General features: G+C 36.1%; 1 protein-coding gene across 3 annotated transcripts in view; it reads left to right on the top strand.

Moving 5' to 3' along the window:
• Positions 1-25785, top strand: part of LOC134857282 (dopamine receptor 1-like) — a 152187-nt gene that overhangs the window by 1519 nt on the left and 124883 nt on the right. The gene's annotated exons all lie outside the window — the stretch shown is intronic.

Below are 25785 nucleotides of genomic sequence, written 5' to 3'. Positions count from 1 at the left end.
TTTTGCTAGTGTCTCTACTGTTTCAGCAAACAACTTTGGAGCCTCCGAGTCGCAATGTTGTGTTACGACCTCTGAAAAAATGATGGAGTTCCCGTAAAAAAGCTAACTCGGTTTACTGTAGACGCATTGAGTGTATTTGTAAAACTAAGGGCGGTTGAAAAAAAGGGCCGTTGGAAAAAACGTGGTTCAATATAGTTTTTCTATTAAACGAATTACATTCATTACTAAAATATAAATCAAATAAGACTGATCGCCTCGGGTTCTCGTCACGTTCTGTCAAGTTTTCATTGGAATGTGCAGCCTTGTTTAGTACCACATTCTACTTAAAAACTCGAACGAAAAAGCTTTCTGCCCTTGATTTTGGACGCGAATCCTCTGAGCGTGCCGCAGATGGCAACCGCTTGCCAGCTTTCATTTATTTTCAAACTTGCGGAACTGATTTGAAAAAAAAATCTAATTGTTTTGTAGACATCGAGCTCAGTTGAAAAAGACTATCGACGCTTTCGGTTGTACCGCATTAAAGTCAAGAAATTTTTTTGTGCTTTGATGTTTTTTTTATAATTAGGAATAACAATGGTGCGATTCTGAAATCTGAAGTGGCCAAACTTATTTCTACCTTAACATTTCTCTCATCGAGCTTTCTGCTGATTACTTTTTTTCTCTGCTAGAGATCATTATATGGTAGACTTGAGCCTTTTGGAGTGTTTTAGGCAATGCAACTTTATTTGTTCTTAATTTTTTAAGTATTATAACACTCGTAGCTGTCGCTTATTTACGACAGTTTTTTTTCGAATTGTATTAGAAAAAGGAAAAAGCAGGAAGGATCAGAAATACCACTCAATGGGTAACATGTTTTACCTGTAAAAAATATCCTTCATTTCATTAAAAGACTTCCAGCAGAGGAACCTGCGAGTTTTTAGGTACTCTTTTGAGTACTCGAGCATTAGAAATGGCTATGGTTACATAAATATCTGGAAAAAAAATATTGCCAATTGAAGCGTTATTGGCAGATTTCACATCAACAAAATAAATAAGACAATGAAATCATTATATCTTCATAGCTAGGAATCACAGCTAGCTTAATTTAAAAGTCCCAAAGGTTTCAGGCATTCTTTGCTTATATTCTCCTTATTGTTTCTCATCATGTTGACAATAGGGCGAAAGGGTAAAAAGAAAAGAAAAATTGACTGGTCTAAGGTGGATTGAATTAATCCATAATAACAGCGTTGGAATTTTATTGATAAAGAAATAATTATTAAAATTTATTTCGAGAAAAACTTGAAACCTCTAAAAGTTGCTGATAAGGAACAATTTCACACGAGCTCAAAAATCCAGTTGCGCATCACCAGACTACCCAGGCCAGGAATTACTTCCCCCAGACAAGAAACCTGTCTCTAAAGTCTCTCAAAGGGCGCTCGTCAAACAAGCACAAACATCAAACTAATCACATCTAATAAATACGTTTATCACAACAATTAGGCTATTAGCTAATTAGGCCAAAAACCAATTGGCTTTATTTAACACGACTGCTTAAAAAAATTTGTGAAGTTTTGTAGGTACAATTGTAAATTGACGTTTTTCCCCATGTTGCTTAGTTCATTCTAAAATCCTGCTCATAGTTGCAAAAACGTTTAAATTTTTTTTTATCAAACACTCTGGAAAATGATTGTTGATTCTTAAACAGATCAAATTTTGAGATGGTGAAAAACTTATATTAAAGACCATGAATTGAGCCACTTGATAACAGAGACTTTTTCTACTTCCGTCGCTGTGTAATTTTTGGGCGATTGTTACAATAAGGTCAGTTTTTCCAAGACCATTGTCAACCCCAACAGAAATTCCTAAAAAAAAATTTGAATTTTAGATAAAAGCAATGAACATTATTTTTCTTGTTTTTTTCACTTTCTGGGTCAATCTTAACCATTTTTGAAGTGTCGCTTGCTAATTTTTGAGCATCATATTGCTTTCATTCTACAATTGTCGTATTGCAAGTTACGCGAAGCTCAGTATCGCCTCTGTGTCTAACAGAAATTTTGAAATGAGCTGGTAATACAAGGACAAGCATTTTGAAAATTTGGTTCAGCTAAGGACAATTTTGTTGCAAAAACAATTTTGGCTCCATTTTGTTCTCAATTTTATTTGTAGTTTTCAAATTTTTCTTATTTCGTCCTAGATTGACTTAGGTTGATTTAGAAGCAACAATGTGGGTCTTACGAAATTTATGAAGTTGTTTTCAAAAAATTAGTGAAAACAGCTTGCTAGGAAAATTTGCGTGTTAGCTCACATGCTCAGGCTACATGCATGAAAAATGTAGCGGCCTAGCCCGCAGCAGTGATCACCATGATGATTTCAGCTGTCGTCGCTGCCCCCTTCCAATCTCACATAGCTAACGACATAAACCAATGTAATCTTCCTACCACGCAATCTTTCTACAAACTTCCGCCAGAAATGTTTCTTGTAGCTAGGAGCAAAAAAAAGCTAACTCGAAATATTAGGCTGCCAGCCTTATTCTTTATTTAATATTTCCCTCGTCAAGCTTTCTGCTGATTTGTGTTTCTTGACATCCTCCTCAAATTGACCTTTTAATTTTTTAGCGTCAAATTGCTTTCATTCTATATTTATAGTATTGTAAATGATGCGAAGCTCAGTTTTGCCTCTGTGTCTAACAGAAACTTTGAAATGAGCTGGTAATACAAGGACAAATTTTTTGAACACTTGGTTCAACTACGGACAATTTTTTTTGCTAAAAACAATTCTGGATCCATTTTGTTCTCATTTTTCTTTGAAGTTTTTAAAATTTTCGTCCCACTTATTTCGTCCTAGATTGACTCAAGTTGACTTAGAAGGGATAATGTGGGTCTTACGAAATTTATGAAGTTGTTTTCAAAAATTTAGTGAAGCAAGATGGTATTAATTGCAAAGTTTTCTGTAACTAAGAAAGTTTGTTGTTTTGATCGATTGGTTATCGGTTAGCCTTATTCTTTGTAATAAACCTGTTAAATAGCGCTGGGTTTTCCGCATTGACTCTGGTTATCTTACCAAATCTTGCCGTCCCAGACGTAGGTGAGTAGAGTTTTTCTGGCGTTTTTAGACGCAAGAAAGCGTGAGCTGGTGGAGCAAACTCAGCTTTTACCACTACTTTCTCTTCTTTTTATAAAAAATTTTTAATAGTTTTTGCACCTCTTTACGTCACCCCTGTCTCCTTTAAAACCAATTAAAAATCCAATTGAACAGATTTGAAAATCATCCCGACACACCATGTCTCAAAGAGCTTCTTTTCTCGCTCCCGTTGTCTTGGTGGCAGGCGGATGCCGCAGTATCAAGCCATACGCATACCTGCCTTTTCAAAGATACTAGTTGGAGTGACTTCACTGACCAAGTCCATCAAAACAGTTTTACAATACAGACCAAAGCCCAAATACAGTAACAACAGTTGATGGATACGATGATAAAAAGCTGTATCCACAAAAAATAGACGACAGTGGAACACCTTAGTTAAAATCATCATCAAATGTGTTAACCCCAGAACAACTCAGAGCTGTAATAAATCTGAGGTAACTCGCGACTAATTTCTTTTAACCATGTGTTGTTTAATTTGAAAAAAAGATTTGTATAACCAGACACTTTTATTGTCTCACCTAATCTCAACCTTAATCTTACCCCTTAAAACTTCTGCCTTCATGGATTCCATTTCTGCTTCTACGGTAAGGATTTCTTTACTGTTTTTCTGGCAAAGAAAAGCGACAGTTTTTCTTGCTAACTTGACACTGCCGTCTCCCTCAAATGTCTACTCAAACAATTTGTTTTATTTGTGAAAACAGCTTGCTAGGAAAATGTGTGTGTTACCTCAGATGCTCAGGCTACATGCATGAAAAATGTAGCGGCCTAGCCCGCAGCAGTGATCACCATGATGATTTCAGCTGTCGTCGATGTCCCCTTCCAATCTCACATAGCTAACGACATAAACTAATGAAATCTTCCTACCAGGCAATCTTTCTACAAACTTCCGCCAGAAATGTTTCTTGTAGCTAGGATCAAAAAAAAGCTAACTCGAAATCTGAGGCTGCCAGCCTTATTCTTTATTTAATATTTCCCTCGTCAAGCTTTCTGCTGATTTGTGTTTTTTGACATCCTCCTCAAATTGACCTTTTAATTTTTGAGCGTCAAATTGCTTTCATTCTATAATTATAGTATTGTAAGTGACGCGAAGCTCAGTTTCGCCTCTGTGTATAACAGAAAGTTTGAAGTGAGCAGGTAATGCAAGGACAAATAGTTTGAACATTTGAATCAGCTAAGGACATTTTTTTTGCAAAAACAACTTTGGTTCCATTTTGTTCTCATTTTTTCATTGAAGTTTTCAAAATTTTCCTCTTTTTTTATTTCTTCCCAGATTGACTTAGGTTGACTTAGAAGCGACAATGTTGGTTTAACGAAAGTTGTGAAGATTTTTTAAAAAACCTAATGAAGGAAGATGGTATTAATTGCAAAGTTTCCTGTAAATATAAAAGTTTGTTGTTTCGATCGATGAGTAAATATCGGTTAGCCTAATTTTTGTGATAAACCTAATAATTAGTGCTGGGTTTTCCTCATTGACTCTGGTTATCTTACCAAATCTCGCCGTCCCAGACGTAGGTGAGTAGAGTTTTTCTGGCGTATTTAGACGCAAGAAAGCGTGAGCTGGTGGAGCAAACTCAGCTTTTACCACTACTTTCTCTTCTTTTTATAAAAAATTTTTAATAGTTTTTGCACCTCTTTACGTCACCCCTGTCTCATTTAAAACCAATTAAAAATCCAATTGAACAGATTCGAAAATCACCCTAACCCATCATGTCTCAAAGAGCTTCTTTTCTCGCTCCCGTTGTCTTGGTGTGAGGTAGATCCCGCAGTATCAAGCCATACGCATACCTGCTTTTTCAAAGATACTAGTTGGAGTGACTTCACTGACCAAATCCATCAAAACAGTTTTACAATACAGACCAAAGCCCAAATACAGTAACAACAGTTGCTGGATACGATGATAAAAAGCTGTATCCAAAAGAAATAGAGGACAGTGGAACATCTTGGTTAATATCATCACTAAAATGCCTCAACCCCAGACACTGATCAATCCCAAAACATCTCAGAGCTGTAATAAAACTGAGGTAACTCGCAACTTAGAAGCGACAAAGTCGGTTTTGGAAAAATTGTGAAGTTTGTTTAAAAAAACTTAAAGAAGCAAAATTTTATTAATTGCAAACTTTTCTGTAACTGAAAAACATTGTTGTTTCGATCGATGAGTAATTATTGGTTAGCCTAACTTTTATAAAAAACCTATCAACAAGTGCTCGGTTTTCCTCTGATTATTTTATCGAATCTCGCCGTCCCATACGTAGGTGAGTAGAGATTTTTGAGCGTGTTTAGACGCAAGGAGATGAGAGCTGGAATAACCTCAGCTTTTACCACAACTTTTTCTTATTTTTATTTTCAAATTTTTTTAAATAGTAATTGAACCTAATTTCTTCGCCCCTGTCTTCTTTAAAACCAATTAAAAATCCAGTTGAACAGATTCGAAAATCACCCCGCCACACCATGTCTCAAATTGCTTTTTTGTCTCGCTCCCGTTGTCTGAGATGCCGCAGTTTCAAACCATACGCAGATTTTTCAGAGATACTAGTTGCAGTGACTTCAATGACCAAATCTATCAAAACACACTTGCAATACAGACCAAAGCGCCCAAATACAGCAACAAAAGTTGCTGGATACAATGATAAAAGGCTGTATCAGCAAGATATAGACGACAGTGGAACACCTTGATTAATATCATCACTAAAATGTTTCAACCCCAGACACTGATCAACCCCAAAACAACTCAGAGCTGTAATAAATTTGAAGTAACTCGCAACATTTTTCTCTTAATCATGTGTTAATTAGTTTTAAAAAAAGATTTGTACAATCAGACACATTTATTGTCTCACCTAATCTCAACCTAAATCTCTCCCCTCAAAAGTTCTGCCTTCATGGCTTCCATTTCTGTTTATACGGTAAGGATTTCTTTACTGTTTTTCTTGCAAAGAAAAGCGATAATTTTCCTTGCTAACTTGACACTGCCGTCTCTCCTCAAATGTCTACTCAATCACATTGCTTTTTTTGTGAAAACAGCTTGCTAGGAAAATTGTGTGTTAATTCACACGCTCAGGCTACATGCTCAAAACTTGTAGCGGCTAGCCCGCAGCAGTGATCACCATGATGATTTCAGCTGTCGTCGCTGCCCCTCCCAATCTCACATAGCTAACGACAAACACCAATGCAATCTTACTACAACGCAATCTTTCTACAAACTCATCCCAGATACAATTCTTGAAGTTAGGAGTCAAAAAAACTAACTCGAATTATGAAGCGGTCAGATTTGTTCTTTCTTCAATATTTCCCTCGTCAAGCTTTCTGCTGATTCGCTAGTTTCAATTTAATTTTTTGACATCCTTCTCAAATTGACTTTTTCATTTTTGAGCGTCATATTGATTTCATTCTATAATTGTCGTATTTTACGTGATGCGAAGCTCAGTTTCGCCTCTGTTTATAACAAAAAATTTGAACTGAGCCGGTAATAAAAGGACAAGCATTTTGAAAATTTGGTTCAGCTAAGAACATTTTTGTTACAAAAACAATTTTGGCTCCATTTTTTTCTCAATTTTTTTTGTAGTTTTCAAAATTTTCTCATTTCTTCCTAGATTGACTTAGGTTGATTTAGAAGCAACAATGTGGGTTTTACGAATGTTATCAAGTTTTTTTAAAAAACTTAACGAAACAAGATGGTACTTATTGCAAAGTTTCCTGTAATTAAAAAGTTTGTTGTTTCGATCGATGAGTAAATATCGGTTAGCCTAACTTTTGTGATAAACCAATTAACTAGTGCTGGGTTTTACTCATTGACTCTGATTATCTTACCAAATCTCGCCGTCCTAGACGTGTGGGTGAGTAGAGTTTTTTTGGCGTATTTGGACGCAAGAAGGCGTGAGCTGGTGGAACAACCTCAGATTTTACCACTACTTTCTCTCTTTTTTTTAAAAATGTTCATAATTTTTGCACTTCTTTACTTCGCCCCTGTCTCATTTAAAACCAATTAAAAATCCAATTGAACAGCTTCGAAAACCCCCCCAGACACACCATGTCTCGAAGAGCTTCTTTTCTCGCTCCCGTTGTCTTGGTGTCAAGTAGATGCCGCAGTATCAAGCCATACGCATACCGGCGTTTTCGAAGATACTAGTTGGAGTGACTTCAATGACCAAATTTATCAAAACAATTTTGCAATACAGACCAAAGCGCCCAAATACAGTAACAACAGTTGCTTGATACGATGATAAAATGCTGTATCCAAAAGAAATAGAGGACAGTGGAACATCTTGGTTAATATCATCACTAAAATGCCTCAACCCCAGACACTGATCAACCCCAAAATATCTCAGAGCTGTAATAAAACTGAGGTAACTCGCAACTTTTTTCTTTTGATCATGTGTTAATCAGTTTGAAAAAAAAAGATTTGTACAACCAGACACATTTATTGTCTCACCTAATCTCAACCTAAATCTCGCCCCTCAAAGCTTCCGCGTTCATGGCCTCCATTTTTGTTTCTACGATAAGGGTTTCTTCACTGTTTTTCATGAAAGGAAAAGCGAAAATTTTTCTTGCTAACTTGACACTGCCGTCTCTCCTCAAATGTCTACTCAAACACATTGCTTTTTTTTTGAAAACAGCTTGCTAGGAAAAGTTGTGTGTTACTTCACATGCTCAGGCTACATGCATGAAAAATATAGCGGCCTAGCCCGCAGCAGTGATCACCATGATGATTTCAGCTGTCGTCGCTGCCCCTCCCAATCTCACAGAGCTAACGACAAACACCAATGCAATCTTCCTACAATGCAATCTTTCTACAAAGTCACCCCAGATATAATTCTTGTAGTCAGGAGTCAAAAAAATTAACTCGAAGTAAGAAGCGGACAGCCGTATTCTTTCTTTACTTGTTCCCTCGTCAAGTTTTCTACACCCTCCTCAAATTGACCTTCTATTGTATTGTATTGCGTACTTGTGGTCGGACCTAAAACAATAGATTATACTTTCTTTGCTTAGGCCTAAGCCATATCGTTCTTCGTTCTTTAGTGTGTTTTTTAGGGTGTTGCAGCACAATCTTAAAATCGTTGGCTAGTTTTTTGTCATCTGAATGTTAAGCATTTTTTGAGGATTCAAGGTTTTTTGTTAGTGTCTATACTGTTTCAGCATACAACCTTGGAGCCTCGGAGACCCAATGTTGTGTTACTTCCTCAGACATAATGATGGAGTTTCCGTAAAAAAGGTAACTCTGTTTACCGAAGACGCATTGAGTGTATTGGTAAAATAGGGGCGGTTGGAAAAATCGGGTTCAGCATACTTTTTCTTTTAAGCCCATTACATGCATTACTATAATAAATTTCAAATAAAACTGATCGCTTCGGGTTGTCATCACGCTCTCTAAGGTTTCCATTGGAATGTGCAGCCTCGTTTAGTACCACATTCTACCTAAAAACTCGAACAGAATTTTCGTCGCTCAGCAAAAGCCTTCTGCCCATGAATTTAGACGCGATGCTTCTGAGCCTGTCGCAGGTGGCAATCGCTTGCAAGCTTTCATCTTGCGGAACAACCTTGTCCGGACCGGCTCTCGAGCCATTAGGAAAAACTTAATTGCTTTGTAGACATCGAACTCAGTTTAAAAAAATTATCGACGCTTTCGGTTCTGGCGCATTAATAACAAGACTTTGTTGTGCTTAGATGCCAATTTTTCATATGAAAAAGGTGCTATGTTGAAATGTGAAGTGGCCAGGCTTATTTATACCTTAATATTTCTCTCATCGAGCTTTCTGTTGAGTACTTTTTTTAATCTCCTAGAGATACTTCTATGGTGGACTTGAGCCTTTTGGAGGGTTTTAGGCAATGCAACTATTTTTGGTCTTAATTTTTTGTGTATTAAAACATTCATAGCTATTGTTTATTTGCGACAATTTTTTCGAATTGTGCTCAAAAAGCAAAAAGGACGTCAGAAAAACCAGTCAATAGGTAACGTTCTCTACCTGCAGAAAAGTTTCTTAATTTCATACAAAGGACTTCCAGCAGATGAACACGCGAATCCATAGGTAATCTTTTGAGTACTCGAGCATTAGAAATGGCTATGGTTACATAAATATCTGGAAAAAAAATATTGCCAATTGAAGCGTTATTGGCAGATTTCACATCAACAAAATAAATAAGACAATGAATTCATTAGATCTTCTTTGCTAAGAATCACAGCTAGTGTTATTTAAAAGTCCCGAAAGCTTTAGGCGTTCTTTGCTTCTACACTCTTTCTTGTTTCTCTTCATGTTGACGGCAAGGCGTAAAAGTAAAAAGAAAAAAAAGATTCTCAGGTGGACTGAATTAATCCATATTAACAGCAACGGAGTTTTATAGATAAAGAAAAAGGTATTAAAAACTTATTTCGAAAAAAAAACATGAAGCCTCTTAAAGTAGCTCATAAGAAACAGTTTCACACGAGCTCAGAAAGTCCAGTTGGGCATCATCAGATTACCCAGGCTAGGAATTCCTTCCCCAGACCAGAGGATGGTCTCTAAAATCTCTCAAAGGGCGCTCGTCAAACAGGCACAAACATCAAACAAATCACATCTATTTATTACGTTTAGCACAACAATTTGGCTGAAAGCTAATTAGGCCAAAAGATAATTGGCTTTTAATTAACACGACTGCTTAGAGTAAAGTTTTTTGAAGTAAAATAAGTACATTTTTAAAGTGACGTTTTTCTCCATATTGTTTAATTTATTGTAATGAGCTTGCACATTGTTGCAAAAACGTTTAAAGTTTACTTTTTTCAAAAATTCTGGAAAATGATTATTGACCCTTAAACAGATCAAATTTAGAGTGGCTAGGTTGAGATGGTGAAAAACATATATTAAAGACTATGGAATGAGCCATTTGTCAATGGGGACTTTATCTATTTCCTTCGCTGTGTAGTTTCCGGGCGATTTTTACAAGAGGACCAGTTTTTCCGAAAGCATTGTCAACCTCAATAGAAACTCTTGGTAAAAATTAATGAAACTAAGGCAAAAGCAATGAACAGTCTTTGTCTCGTTTTTTTTCACTTCCTGGGTCAATCTTAACCTTGTTCGAAGTGCTGCTTGCTAATTTTTGAGCATCATAATGCTTTCATTCTATAATTGTTGTTTTGCAAGTGATGCGAAGCTCAGTTTTGCCTCTGTGTCTAACAGAAACTTTGAAATGAGCCGGTAAAACAAGGAAAAATATTTTGAATATTTGGTTTAGCCAAGGACTTTTTTTGCAAAAACAATTTTGGTTCCATTAAGTTCTCATTTTTTCTTTGAAGTTTTTAAAAATTTCTTCTTACTTATTTCGTCTTAGGTTGATTTAGGTTAACTTAGAAGCGACAAAGTCGGTTTTGGAAAAATTGTGAAGTTTGTTTAAAAAACTTAAAGAAGCAAGATTTTATTAATTGCAAACTTTTCTGTAACTGAAAAACATTGTTGTTTCGATCGACGAGTAATTACTGGTTAGCCTAACTTTTATGTAAAAAACCTATTAACAAGTGCTCGGTTTTCCTCATTGACTCTGATTATTTTATCGAATCTCGCCGTCCCATACGTAGGTGAGTAGAGTTTTTTGAGCGTGTTTAGACGCAAGGAGATGTGAGCTGGAATAACCTCAGCTTTTACCACTACTTTTTCTTATTTTTATTTTCAAATTTTTTTAAATAGTAATTGAACCTATTTTCTTCGCCCCTGTCTTCTTTAAAACCAATTAAAAATCCAGTTGAACAGATTCGAAAACCACCCCGCCACACCATGTCTCAAATTGCTTTTTTGTCTCGCTCCCGTTGTCTGAGATGCCGCAGTTTCAAATCATACGCAGATTTTTCAGAGATACTAGTTGCAGTGACTTCAATGACCAAATCTATCAAAACACACTTGCAATACAGACCAAAGCGCCCGAATACAGCAACAACAGTTGCTGGATACAATGATAAAAGGCTGTATCAGCAAGATATAGACGACAGTGGAACACCTTGATTAATATCATCACTAAAATGTTTCAACCCCAGACACTGATCAACCCCAAAACAATTCAGAGATGTAGTAAACCTGAAGTAACTCGCAAATTTTTTCTTCTAATCATCTGTTGCTTTATTTGAAAAAATTTTTTTACAACCATACATTTTTTGTCTCACTTAATCTTAACTTAAATCTAACCCTTCAAAGTTTCTGCCTTCGTGGCTTCTACTTCTTTTTCTACGGTAAGGATTTCTTTACTAATTTTCTTGCAAAAAAAATTAATATTTTTTCTGGCTATCTTGACACCGCCGTCTCTCCTCAAATGTCTACTCAAACCTCAAATACATTGCTCTGTTTGTGAAAACAGCTTGCTAGGAAAAGATGTTCGTTACTTCTTATGCATGAAAAATGCAGCGGCCTAGCCCGCAGCAGTGATCAACATGATGATTTCAGCTGTCGTCGCTGCCTCTCCCAATCTCACACAGCTAATGACATACACCAATGCATTCTTCCTACAATGCAATCTTTCTACAATGCAACCGCAGCTACAAAATGCTCTCCTAAGTGCACCCCACCCTTCCACCGCCCCACACTTACAAAACTCAAAAGAACCCTCCTCTATAAAACCTGTAACAACTCAAGACACACGGTCAAATCCCCTATTCAGCAGTTCAACACACAAATGAATACCAGAAAAATATCAAGCGCAATAGTAAATTTAACGGACACAAGGCATGATTTCTTATTGTGAAGCACCCACCATGTGAACCTTTTGCTAATAGCTATATAACACCAGTCTGAAATGAAACAAAACTTTTCCATCAATAATTATCAGATAAACATTTTAAGACACAGACATGAATACACATGGATCTCGTGGACTATTTGGCTATGATACAAACGAATGGAGACGTGTTTTAACACAATTCGGACACTAATTAATTGAGATTTCAAAAAAATAGCTAAAACTGCCAAAAACTTTGCTTCAGAAGAATTAGACCCAGAAAAAACGGAACCATACAAGGCATGTAGGTTTTAACCCTTCAATATAAATCAAGGAGTAGAACAATAGATTAGGAGAGGTTGCGCGTAAGATACTAGGACGAACAATGGCCAAAAGCTTAAAAAACGAAATCAAGTCGCTAGATTTTGACTACCAAATCGGTCTAGGACAAAAAAGTGGCATTGAATATACAATTCATACGCTAAGAGGTCAATACAGCATGTCCTCCGCGAATGAAGTAATAAATAAAAAAATTGGCCTTGAAAAACATCGAAAACACCTGCCCATTCTTTTAGCAGCAATTAAGAATTCTTACAACAATCCATCTAATTTGGTTTTTAACAAAAAACCATCTGATGTCAAGAACGGACAACCCAGCGATCCGCTACCATTGGTCAGGTATGGTCTAACTGTAAAAGCCCTCATAAAAGTTTTATCAGCAGACAAGGTAACCCAAAAGTCGTATGCAACCTAGGAACTGTCTTGGATAAAATTGTATCGGGAGTCAAGTTTTGTGGCTACCATGATAAAACAGCCAAATTATCAGGTTAAAGAGAAATATAACCACGAGTTTCAGCAGATTGAGCAATTCAAAGTTTTGAAAAATTAACCAGAATCGCTAAAACCTGCCCTTAAAACGTTTATGCCAAGAAAACTTTCAATTTTAATCAGAACATGCCTAATATTATGGAATTCATAGAAACATGTAAAAATAATGTTAAAAAACAACTAATAACTAACCTAGTCGGTAAAGACACATTAAGCCCTCAGTTCCGTTACCCCTTAAAAAGCTCGACTTTGGCACCAAGCTGCCATCCAAACATGAAAAGTACATAGACTGGGCTAACGAAACATAACTAGTACAGGGATCTCAAAATCTGGTTACAGCAAAAACACAGCAAGAGAAAAATGGTACAAATATTGAAATATTAAAAACTGATAGAACAAAACAGAAGAAAAAATATCATAGACTACTCAAATGAAAACAATAAAAAGGGGAGCTTCTTACTGGCTCAAGGCCCTACAATAGAGCAGATACAACGTCATCCTAAGTAAATCAGAATTCAAGGATAGTATTTACTTAAAATACGTATGGGAACCGACCAGAATCCCACTCACACGTTCATGTGGCGCAAATTTTAACCTGACCCACGCTCTGCACTACGCAAAGGGTGGTTACACACTTATAAGACACACTGAAATTATAGACACACGCACCCACCTCATAAATGAGGTTCGCCTTGACGTCTAGATTGAGCCGAAACTTTAGCTTTTGCAAGGCGAAAGCTTTGTCAACAATTCAGTTTAAACTGCAGACGAGGCAAGACTCAATGTTAAAGCAAACGGACTCTGGAGTTTTCAGAGTCCGATTTAGCCGCACTTTCTTCGACGTGAACCTTTTTTAATCACCATTCCAAAACATCGAGAAAACTGCTGAAAGATGCATACAATTATTACGTAACGCTGACGAACTACAAATATCAGCGAAGAATTTTCATTGCGAAGCAGAGTAGTTTTTCCCCTCTGATTTTCCTAAATTAAATTAACGTTACGAAGATGCATTTAAAGTTGATATATGACTTGATTTATACAATTATACAGTTTTTTTTTACATACGCAATTTTTAAACTGGTATGGCCCCATCCTAATTAAACGGAAGGGACCCTTTTGTATTTAATTTTTTTAAAATTGGCATAAGATCCGGTTTTAGAACTTATATTTTTTAGTTAGGCTGGTAAAATTTTTCAGTTATATAAAATTAAAGTAAAGTTGATTATATTTAGGTAAGCTAAATTTAGTTATTTAAAATGAGTGTAAAAGCTAAATTTCTTTAGTTAGGCTGGTAAAGGAAAGTAGCTGCGCCTTTGTTATTTCTGAACAATTACGTTAAAAATGTAAAATGAGCAAAGGTTTTCACATAATTTTAGTGCATCTTCATGTTTCAAAATCTAATTAATGAGTACGGAATGATCAAAAATCATAAAAAGTGTCAAACACAATATTCATAAAAGTAATATATCAAATTGATATATTATTTTTATTATGCAATCAAAATTTGTCGGAGAGTTTGTTATTTTTCCCGATTTCGTAATCAAACATTTTCGTTTTAAAACTTATAGCCATGCTTACATGTCAATTTTTTTAAAAAATCTGATGTTTTAGCCAAATATTTTTGAATTTATAACTATTGTTTCAATGTTAGCTCCACGCTTCTAAACTCTTCGCGTTTACTGAGTCCTGGCTTCTCGTTCCAAATATTTAGCGCTTCTTATGTAAATAACCTATTAATGCTATTGGCATAGTCAATGATCTTCAAACTTATTTCTGAACTCAAACCATCGCCTCCAGACTCTTTCAGATGTTGCCTTACGAGAATGTCCGCTTTTCGCCTTGACAGGGCAATACAGCATGTCCTCCGCGAATGAAGTAATAAATAAAAAAATTGGCATTGAAAAACATCGAAAACACCTGCCCATTCTTTTAGCAGCAATTAAGAATTCTTATAACAATCCATCTATTTTGGTTTTTAACAAAAAACCATCTGATGTCAAGAACGGACAACCCAGCGATCCGCTACCAATGGTCAGGTATGGTCTAACTGTAAAAGCCCTCATAAAAGTTTTATCAGCAGACAAGGTAACCCAAAAGTCGTATGCAACCTAGGAACTGTCTTGGATAAAATTGTATCGGGAGTCAAGTTTTGTGGCTACCATGATAAGTTACCCAATTATCAGGTTAAAGAGAAATATAACTACAAGTTTCAGCAGATTGAGCAATTCAAAACTTTGAAAAATTAACCAGAATCGCTAAAACCTGCCCTTAAAACGTTTATGCCAAGAAAACTTTCAATTTTAATCAGAACATGCCTAATATCATGGAATTCATAGAAACATGTAAAAATAATGTTAAAGAACAACTAATAACTAACCTAGTCGGTAAAGACACATTAAGCCCTCAGTTCAGTTACCCCTTAAAAAGCTCGACTTTGGCACCAAGCTGCCATCCAAACATGAAAAGTACATAGACTGGGCTAACGAAACATAACTAGTACAGGGATCTCAAAATCTGGTTACAGCAAAAACACAGCAAGAGAAAATTGGTACAAATATTGAAATATTAAAAACTGATAGAACAAAACAGAAGAAAAAATATCATAGACTACTCAAATGAAAACAATAAAAAGGGGAGCTTCTTACTGGCTCAAGGCCCTACAATAGAGCAGATACAACGTCATCCTAAATAAATCAGAATTCAAGGATAGTATTTACTTAAAATACGTATGGGAACCGACCAGAATCCCACTCACACGTTCATGTGGCGCAAATTTTAACCTGACCCACGCTCTGCACTACGCAAAGGGTGGTTACACACTTATAAGACACACTGAAATTATAGACACACGCACCCACCTCATAAATGAGGTTCGCCTTGACGTCTAGATTGAGCCGAAACATTAGCTTTTGCAAGGCGAAAGCTTTGTCAACAATTCAGTTTAAACTGCAGACGAGGCAAGACTCAATGTTAAAGCAAACGGACTCTGGAGTTTTCAGAGTCCGATTTAGCCGCGCTTTCTTCGACGTGAACCTTTTTTAATCACCATTCCAAAACATCGAGAAAACTGCTGAAAGATGCATACAATTATTACGTAACGCTGACGAACTACAAATATCAGCGAAGAATTTTCATTGCGAAGCTGAGTAGTTTTTCCCCTCTGGTTTTCCTAAATTAAATTAACGTTACGAAGATGCATTTAAAGTTGATATATGACTTCATTTATACAATTATACAGTTTTCTTTTACATACGCAATTTTTAAGCTGGTATGGCCCTTGTTCGATCTAGTACAAGTTGATATATGACTTGATTTATACAATTATACAGTTTTTTTTTACATACGCAATTTTTAAACTGGTATGGCCCCATCCTAATTAAACGGAAGGGCCCCTTTTGTATTTTGTTTGTTTTAAAAATTGGCATAAGATCCGGTTTTAGAACTTATATTTTTTAGTTAGGCTGGTGAAATTTTTCAGTTATATAAAATTAAAGTAAAGTTGATTATATTTAGGTAAGCTGAAGTTAATTATTTAAAATGAGTGTAAAAGCTAAATTTCTTTAGTTAGGCTGGTAAAGGAAAGTAGCTGCGCCTTTGTTATTTCTGAACAATTACGTTTAAAATGTAAAATGAGCAAAGGTTTTCACATAATTTTAGTGCATCTTCATGTTTCAAAATCTAATTAATGAGTACGGAATGATCAAAAATCATAAAAAGTGTCAAACACAATATTCATAAAAGTAATATATCAAATTGATACATTATTTTTATTATGCAATCAAATTTTGTCGGAGAGTTTGTTATTTTTCCCGATTTCGTAATCAAAAATTTTCGTTTTAAAACTTATAGCCAAGCTTACATGTCAATTTTTTTTAAAAATCTGATGTTTTAGCCAAATATTTTTGAATTTATAACTATTGTTTCAATGTTAGCTCCACGCTTCTAAACCCTTCGCGTTTATTGAGTCCTGGCTTCTCGTTCCAAATATTTAGCGCTTCTTATGTAAATAACTTATTAATGCTATTGGCATAGTCAATGATCTTCAAACTTATTTCTGAACTCAAACCATCGCCTCCAGACTCTTTCAGATGTTGCCTTACGAGAATGTCCGCTTTTCGGTGCTCCTCAACGCTAGTGGTGCAATGTCTGACCGTTTTGTATTTTATTTTTTTTTAAAATTGGCATAAGATCCGGTTTTAGAACTTATATTTTTTAGTTAGGCTGGTGAAATTTTTCAGTTATATAAAATTAAAGTAAAGTTGATTATATTTAGGTAAGCTGAAGTTAATTATTTAAAATGAGTGTAAAAGCTAAATTTCTTTAGTTAGGCTGGTAAAGGAAAGTAGCTGCGCCTTTGTTATTTCTGAACAATTACGTTAAAAATGTAAAATGAGCAAAGGTTTTCACATAATTTTAGTGCATCTTCATGTTTCAAAATCTAACTAATGAGTACGGAATGATCAAAAATCATAAAAAGTGTCAAACACAATATTCATAAAAGTAATATATCAAATTGATACATTATTTTTATTATGCAATCAAATTTTGTCGGAGAGTTTGTTATTTTTCCCGATTTCGTAATCAAAAATTTTCGTTTTAAAACTTATAGCCATGCTTACATGTCAATTTTTTTAAAAATCTGATGTTTTAGCCAAATATTTTTGAATTTATAACTATTGTTTCAATGTTAGCTCCACGCTTCTAAACCCTTCGCGTTTACTGAGTCCTGGCTTCTCGTTCCAAATATTTAGCGCTTCTTATGTAAATAACTTATTAATGCTATTGGCATAGTCAATGATCTTCGAACTTATTTCTGAACTCAAACCATCGCCTCCAGACTCTTTCAGATGTTGCCTTACGAGAATGTCCGCTTTTCGGTGCTCCTCAACGCTAGTGGTGCAATGTCTGACCGTTTGGCCGACATAGATGGATTTGCATCCACTACATTCTACTTAGTATATCAATATGGATTTTAGCTCAAACGAAAAAGCTGATTTCATCGACGGCAAATATGTTTTTAATTTCCTCGTCGTAAACCCTATTTGCGTGGCGGCGATATTCCGCGCCTTCTTCGCAAATTTTCAGAGTCCGACTTTGCCGCGCATTCTTCGACGTGAAGATTTTTAATCACCATTCCAAAACATCGAGAAAACTGCTGAAAAATGCATACAATTATTCTGTAACGCTGAAGAACTACAAAAAATCAGCAAAAAATTTTCATCGTGAAGCTGATTGGTTTTTCACCTCTGATTTCCTTAAATTAAATTAACGTTACGAAGATGCATTTAATTTTGTTATATGACTTCATTGATACAATTATACAGTTTGCTTTTAAATATGCATTTTTTAACATGGTATGGCCCTATCCACTTTGTGCACTGACAGTAATTAAACGGAAGGGCCCCTTTTGTATTTTTTTTTTTAAAATTGGCATAAGATCCGGGTTTAGAACTTATGTTTTTTTGTTAGGCTGGTAAAATTTTTCTTTTATATAAAATTAAAGTAAAGTTGAAGCTGAATTTCATCGTGAAGCTCTTTGGTTTTTCACCTCTGATTTCCTTAAATTAAATTAACGTTACGAAGATGCATTTAATTTTGATATATGATTTCATTGATACAATTTTACAGTTTGATTTTACATATGCAATTTTTAACATGGTATGGCCCTATCCACTTTGTGCACTGACCGTAATTAAACGGAAGGGCCCCTTTTGTATTTTATTTTTTTTTAAAATTGGCATAAGATCTGGGTTTAGAACTTATATTTTTTAGTTAGGCTGGTAAAATTTTTTAATTATATAAAATTAAAGTAAAGTTGATTATATTTAGGTAAGTTAAAGTTTGTTATTTAAAAGTAGAGTAAAAGCTAAATTTTTTTATTAGGCTGGTAAAGGAAAGTGGATGCGCCTTTATTATTTCTGTCTCAATCAACAATGACCTACTCTGTGAATGAACGATTACGTTAAAATTGTACACATAAGGTAACAACACATAATTTTAGTGCATCTTCATGTTTCAAATTCTAAATAATAAGTACAGAATGATCAAAAATCATAAAAAGTGTCAAACACAATATTCATAATAGTAATATATCAAACAGTTACATTATTTTTATTATGCAATAAAATTTAGTCGGAGAGTTTGTTATTTTTCCCGATTTCATAATCACAATTTTTTTTTAAAAAATTTATAGCCATGTTTACATGTCAATTTTTTAAATAATTTGATGTTTTAGCCAAATATTTTTGAATTTATAACTATTGTTTCAATGTTAGCTCAACGCTTCTAAACTCGTCGCGTTTACTGAGTCCTGGCTTCTCGTTCCAAATATTTAGCGCTTCTTATGTAAATAACTTATTAATGCTATTGGCATAGTCAATGATCTTCGAACTTATTTCTGAACTCAAACCATCGCCTCCAGACTCTTTCAGATGTTGCCTTACGAGAATGTCCGCTTTTCGGTGCTCCTCAACGCTAGTGGTGCAATGTCTGACCGTTTGGCCGACATAGATGGATTTGCATCCACTACATTCTACTTAGTATATCAATATGGATTTTAGCTCAAACGAAAAAGCTGATTTCATCGACGCTAAAAATGTTTTGAATTTCCTCGTCGTAAACCCTATTTGCGTGGCGGCGATATTCCGCGCCTTCTTCGCAAAATTTCAGAGTCCGACTTTGCCGCGCTTTCTTCGACGTGAAGCGTTTTAATCACCATTCCAAAACATCGAGAAAACTGCTGAAAGATGCATACAATTATTACTAACGCTGAAGAACTACAAACTATCAGCGAAAAATTTTCATCGTGAAGCTGATTGGTTTTTCACCTCTGATTTCCTAAATTAAATCAACGTTACGAAGATGCATTTAATTTTGATATCTGACTTCATTGATACAATTATACAGTTTGCTTTTACATATGCAATTTTTAACATGGTATGGCCCTATCCACTTTGTGCACTGACAGTAAATAAACGTAAGGGCCCCTTTTGTATTTTATTTTTTTAAAATTGGCATAAGATCCGGGTTTAGAACTTATGTTTTTTTGTTAGGCTGGTAAAATGTTTCACTTATATAAAATTAAAGTGAAGTTGAAGCTGAATTTCATCGTGAAGCTCTTTGGTTTTTCACCTCTGATTTCCTTAAATTAAATTAACGTTACGAAGATGCATTTAATTTTGATATATGATTTCATTGATACAATTATACAGTTTGCTTTTACATATGCAATTTTTAACATGGTATGGCCCTATCCACTTTGTGCACTGACCGTAATTAAACGGAAGGGCCCCTTTTGTATTTTATTTTATTTTTTTTAAATTTGCATAAGATCCGGGTTTAGAACTTATATTTTTTAGTTAGGCTGGTAAAATTTTTTAATTATATAAAATTAAAGTAAAGTTGATTATATTTAGGTAAGTTAAAGTTTGTTATTTAAAAGTAGAGTAAAAGCTAAATTTTTTTATTAGGCTGGTAAAGGAAAGTGGATGCGCCTTTATTATTTCTGTCTCAATCAACAATGACCTACTCTGTGAATGAACGATTACGTTAAAATTGTACACATAAGGTAACAACACATAATTTTAGTGCATCTTCATGTTTCAAATTCTAAATAATAAGTACAGAATGATCAAAAATCATAAAAAGTGTCAAACACAATATTCATAATAGTAATATATCAAACAGTTACATTATTTTTATTATGCAATAAAATTTAGTCGGAGAGTTTGTTATTTTTCCCGATTTCATAATCACAATTTTTTTTTTTAAAATTTATAGCCATGTTTACATGTCAATTTTTTAAATAATTTGATGTTTTAGCCAAATATTTTTGAATTTATAACTATTGTTTCAATGTTAGCTCCACGCTTCTAAACTCGTCGCGTTTACTGAGTCCTGCTTCAATGTTACAACCACAATTTAGTCTATTTGCGTAGCGGCGATATTACACGCTTTCTTCGCAAGTTTTTCAGTGTGGTTACTCCGATATTTGATGATCAGCATGGGTGGTAGTTCCTTACTGGTAGTAGAAGTTATCTGGTTGTCGGCCTTTCTCCCGATGTTGTTATTCTCCCCTATGATTTTTCCGAGGGCAGGCGTCGCAACCCGAAACAACCAGTGATCTGGATACTGGTCGTCTGACCACTGTTTACGATTGATTTTCATTGCCTTATCCGAATTTTACCAGCTAGACGTACTTCAGAAGACGCGGTGAACAGTTCCTTCAATCACACTCTTTTCATACTGAAAGACGGCACAACTCATAAAATTAAAATTGGAACCTGTATCTGTTTTGATAGCATCCACAGCTCACTCTCCTGTCCTTTTTGATGTTTCAAAACCTAGAAAAACGAGATATCCCGAGGCATTTGATGTTTCAATTGTGAACTGTAAGTGAGGATGAATTCTGATGAAAACTTTTCCAGGGTCATCCTTGACCGTCCTCACTATATCAGCTACGCAGCATAGGAAAGTTTTCACACCTTGAGGTTCTGCCTCGTTTTCCTTCCTTGAAATAAAACTTATACAATACCACACTATTTTAGCTATGTTGTGGTCCTTTACCGTGATACCAGCTCAATAGTCCCTCGCATTCTCCCTCGCATTCTCCCCCTAATTTTTTGTTGCATTGGGGCACAATTCTTTACAATTTTTTGCAGGTGTAGTCAATTCTGGAAACTCCCTTTTCAGTGCATTTTCAAATTCCTTGAGCCAAAGATTTGCTAAAATCAAGACCAGAGAGGCGTCAATGGCCAAAACAATTTTTTCGTACAAAACCAATTTCATTGCTTTTAAGATGAACCTAGCTGACCGCCATTTTTAGTAATCTATTCGTGGTCTTTCTTCCCATTGCCGGTGATTTTTCCTCCTCATAGTTTTCTCAAACCACTGTATCAATTACTCCCTTGAGTGGGACCTTCGTGTGTAAACTTTTAATGATACTCCTGCCATCCAATGAGTTTGTTTCAAGGTTGGAACCCTCATTACCCTCAAACCAATTTGCCAGGGTCCTGCTCAAATTATCATATGAGCTACCAGAGAATGATAGGTTTGGTCTCAATGGTGTGTCATTTTTATGACCTTTGGCCTGACTCTAAAGTCTGGTGGGTTGTCCGCCCGTTGACCTTAATTTATTCCAGAGAACTTTTTTCATCTCTTTTTTTTCATGGCCATTAGTTCTTTATAGATATCTTTTTCACTCTTCACTTCTATTGAGGCAGTCATTTCTCTCTTTTCCTTGAATTATTTCGGATCAAGCAGCCCCATAAGTTTTGATTAATAAATTGTTTTCCTCGTTACACAGAAACCGATCCTCTTGTCGAAAGGCTCTGCCACTAGCCCGTTCCCCTGAGATACTTTCTCGCTTTTTCTATGCCCTTGTCCGATGGTGTTCTGTTTCACCCGTTTACGTTAGGCTTTTGCCGCATTTTCCGATGTTTGAGATCTGAGAGGAAGATGTCGATATCTGCGAGAAAAGAAATAAGTTACAAAAGAGGCCCTTCCGTTTAGTTACGGCTAGTGCACAAGCTGGATAGGGCCATACCAGCGTTATAAAAATGCATTTATATCAGCAAACTGTATCATTTTGTTTAAGAAGTCATAAATCAGCATTAAATGCATCGTCGTAATGTTAATTTATCTTAGCCGTCCTTCCTCTACAATAGCGCTAATAGAGTTGTCGATAAATTGAACTTTGCGCAGCAATCTGCACCCCCTTATACATAGTATTGAGCTCCTCTGGAGCGCGAAGCTTATTTTAGTTCTTAAGTAAATTATCGATTCTGGATATCTTTCTTATCTTTTTTCACTTAGTTTTTTGGCTAATCGCTGCATCGTCCGCGTGGCTGTTAGAGCAGGACCACCGGTGCATCCGAAAAATAATGAGCAGAAGCTACTCTGCTCTACGTTTAAAATTCTTTGCTGATACTTGGAGTTCTTCAGCGTTTCGTGATATTTATATGCGTCTTTATGCAATTTTTGCGATGTTTTGGCTTGGGGTTGAAAACTTTCACATCAAAGAAAGCGCGGCTAAATCGTGAACCCCTGAGTCCGTTTGCCTTAAAATCAAGTCGTGCCTCATCTTCAGTTGTAGTTGAATTGTTGACAAAGCTTCCGCCTTGCAACGGCTGAAGTTGTGGCTCTATCTCGACGTCATTGCAAACCTCGTTCATGAGGTTGGCGAATGTGTCTCTAATTTCCTTTTGTCTTATGTTTGTGTAACTGCCCTTTTCACAGTGTAGCGCTTGTGTCAATTTAAACTTAGCACCACATGCACATGTGAGTGGGTTTTGGTCGGTTCCCATCTGTATCTTAAGTAAATACCATCTCTGAATTCTGATTTATTCAGGTTGAAGTTTTATCTGCTCGATGTTAAAGCGTTGAGCCAGTTAGAGGCTCCCTGTTCAGAGTACAGTTCGGTTGCGTATTTATCTGTTTCTTCTAAAGAGTTAATGAGGTTTGTTTTCTTTCGGTTTGTTCTATCAGTTTTCAATTTTTTGATTTTCGTACATGTTTTTTCTTGCTGTGTTATTGCTGTAACAGGATCTTGAGATTCCAGTACTAGTGATGTTTCTTTAGACTATTCTAGATACTTCTCATGATCGGATGGCAGCTTGATGTTAAGGCCGCCCATTTTAAGGGATAAGGAAGATATCTCACGGAACTGGGGGTTCAATGTGTCTTTACCGACTAGGTTAGGTATTAATTGATCTTCGATAATCTTTTCACATATTTCTAAGTTTTCGATAGTGTTAGGCGTTGTCCTGGTAAGAAATGAAAAATTTTCTGGAACTCCTTTAGTATAGCAGGCATAAACTTTTTGGATGAAGGTTTTAACAATTTTGTTAACTTTTTCAAAATTTTGATTTGCTCAGTCTGTTGAAATTCGAGGAACTTTTTACATTCAGATTCTGTTCCTATAACTGAACCAAGCACTCGGTCTCCTGCCTTTATAGTGATTCCTCTATTTTTGAAGATTTTCTCACCTTCACCGAGTTTTTCATCTTTGGCAATGAGTTGGCATTTGGATGCTTTAACATGGTAGCCAAAAAATTTACCTAGAGTTACAATTTTATCGAGGACGGTTCGTAGATTGCCTAATTTACCGACTGCGTTTCCGTCGTCTGCGTACCATTTTTGGGTTACGTTGTCTGCTGATAAAAGTTTTCTGACGGGTATTATGGCTAGACCGTACATGGCCATTGCTAGTGGATCCCCCTGGGTAGCCCCTTCTTGAGAGTAGATTGTTTTTTGTTAACAAACAGATTAGATGGATTGGAGTAGGATTTCTTGATCTCTGTTAAAAAAGATGGGCAGGTATTTTCGATGTTTTTCAATGCCAGTTTTCGATTTAGCGAGTTGAAAGCGTTTTCGGCATCTATCAGTTAAACAGTATCGGCGGAGGTTTTGCTTTACTGATCTCTTAGCGTGTGGATGGCATATTCAATGCCACATTTTTGTCCAAGACAGAGTTGATAGTTTGAACAGAGCAATGTAACATTCGCCCAAACGCTACCAGTGACTGAGCACTGAAAAAGCACCTATTGACGACTGGCCGGAGTCAGTAACCTAAATTCTACTCGGTTTTCACCGTCTCGACTTAGCCAGTTGATTTTCTGGTCTGATTAGGGCTAAGTAAAAAATTACCTTTTTCAGGCCATCAGTCAAACGACTTTTAATCAGCTTCCGTTTACATGCGAAGATAATCACATAGCTGGGTCTCGGATCCCCAGACTACATGACTATCATTAAAAACACGGCTCGAATATCCAACTTTTCTATGTTTTTGGTGACAGTTCTATATTAAATCCATTGGAGATGGATTGACCAGTTCCTCTTCCTAGCTACTCATACTCTAGAATAACAAAAAATACTGGGGTTAATTCAAATGTTTAGGACATCAGAAAAGCTAAAAAGTTAGTTTACTATAGTCTTTCACCATATGACAGTCTCTGGGGTCGAGCCTCCGATCCCGCGCTCTTCCAGTAATAACGTCGTTATTACTCTAACTTCGTGGCACGGGAGGGTACTGCTCCTTCCGTCTGCCCCAATGAAGCCTCCTTTCCTTCTATCGACTTCAATTAGCTGTCTTATCGTGCTCTAATGTCGTTTTTGCGCTGCGACGGAAGGTTCCGCTGTGCCAATCCGGGGGAATTGCACATAATTCCCGGACAGTCCCCTTCAATGTCCCCATTGATCGCAAAACGCCGGGCTATCGTCAAGTAGTGTTCCAGTTCTCTATAAATAACTTTACAAACCGCATTAGAAAATTGAAATTTATCTACTCCACCTCAACTCACCGCGTGTCATAAATGGCATCGTACTACATCTCACTGTCTTACCAAGTATTATCATTCATTTATGCGTTTGGCTCAAAATTAAAACTAAGAAACTATCTGGCTAGGAAAGGTAAGGAGGTACTCACCCTCTTCGAGCAAGTGTATCCTAACTCTACCAGGTCGCCACAAAGTGAAGATCCGTCCTACACAGGTTAAAAATTTCAGTTAGTTTTAAATAGGTAAATTTACTCACCTATCACCTATGCTGTATGTGTATATATATGTAAATAGCATCAACTAAAATTTTCATTGTTATCCAACAATTACAACAATTTAACAGTTTTCAACGCCTGGTTTAACCAAACTACAACAGAACAAAAAGTTTAAAAGTTTCAATGATCAATCTTAGTTGATTGGTACAAGTTTCTCTCCCTCTCTCTTCATTTCACTCTCGTGTCATATCTTCATCTTCACTCCGTTGCCTCTTGTCCTTGTTCTTCTTCCTCACTATCCTCCAGGTCTTTCTTCAACTTGTCAACGGAGTTGGGGCCGTGCCCCAACTTTCCTGTTCTAGCAGCCTCGGTTTGCAACAAGGCAGTAAGTCAACGTTCACCTTTTGCTCCCGGTGTTGCAAAAGCTGTTATGCAGACAAAGGCTCACATTCCGTTCCAGGTCAGCTTGCAAGACCTCTATCTTTCGGCTACAGTAACACAAGGCGCTCCAGCTACTCGCTTCACCGCAGTGGTAACAGCGTTCCTGTGCGTTAGGAAGGCTCTCTTATAGGCTCCGGTTCTATATTTAACTGGAAGGGTTGATGAGCTTCTGTGTTCCTGGACATATGACGCTTCGCGCTCTCATACATCCATGACGTCATAACCGCCCGGAACCA

This window comes from Symsagittifera roscoffensis, chromosome 1, assembly GCF_963678635.1.
Source record: "Symsagittifera roscoffensis chromosome 1, txSymRosc1.1, whole genome shotgun sequence".
Taxonomy (NCBI): domain Eukaryota; kingdom Metazoa; phylum Xenacoelomorpha; order Acoela; family Convolutidae; genus Symsagittifera; species Symsagittifera roscoffensis.
This window is presented reverse-complemented; position numbering and strand designations above follow the sequence as displayed.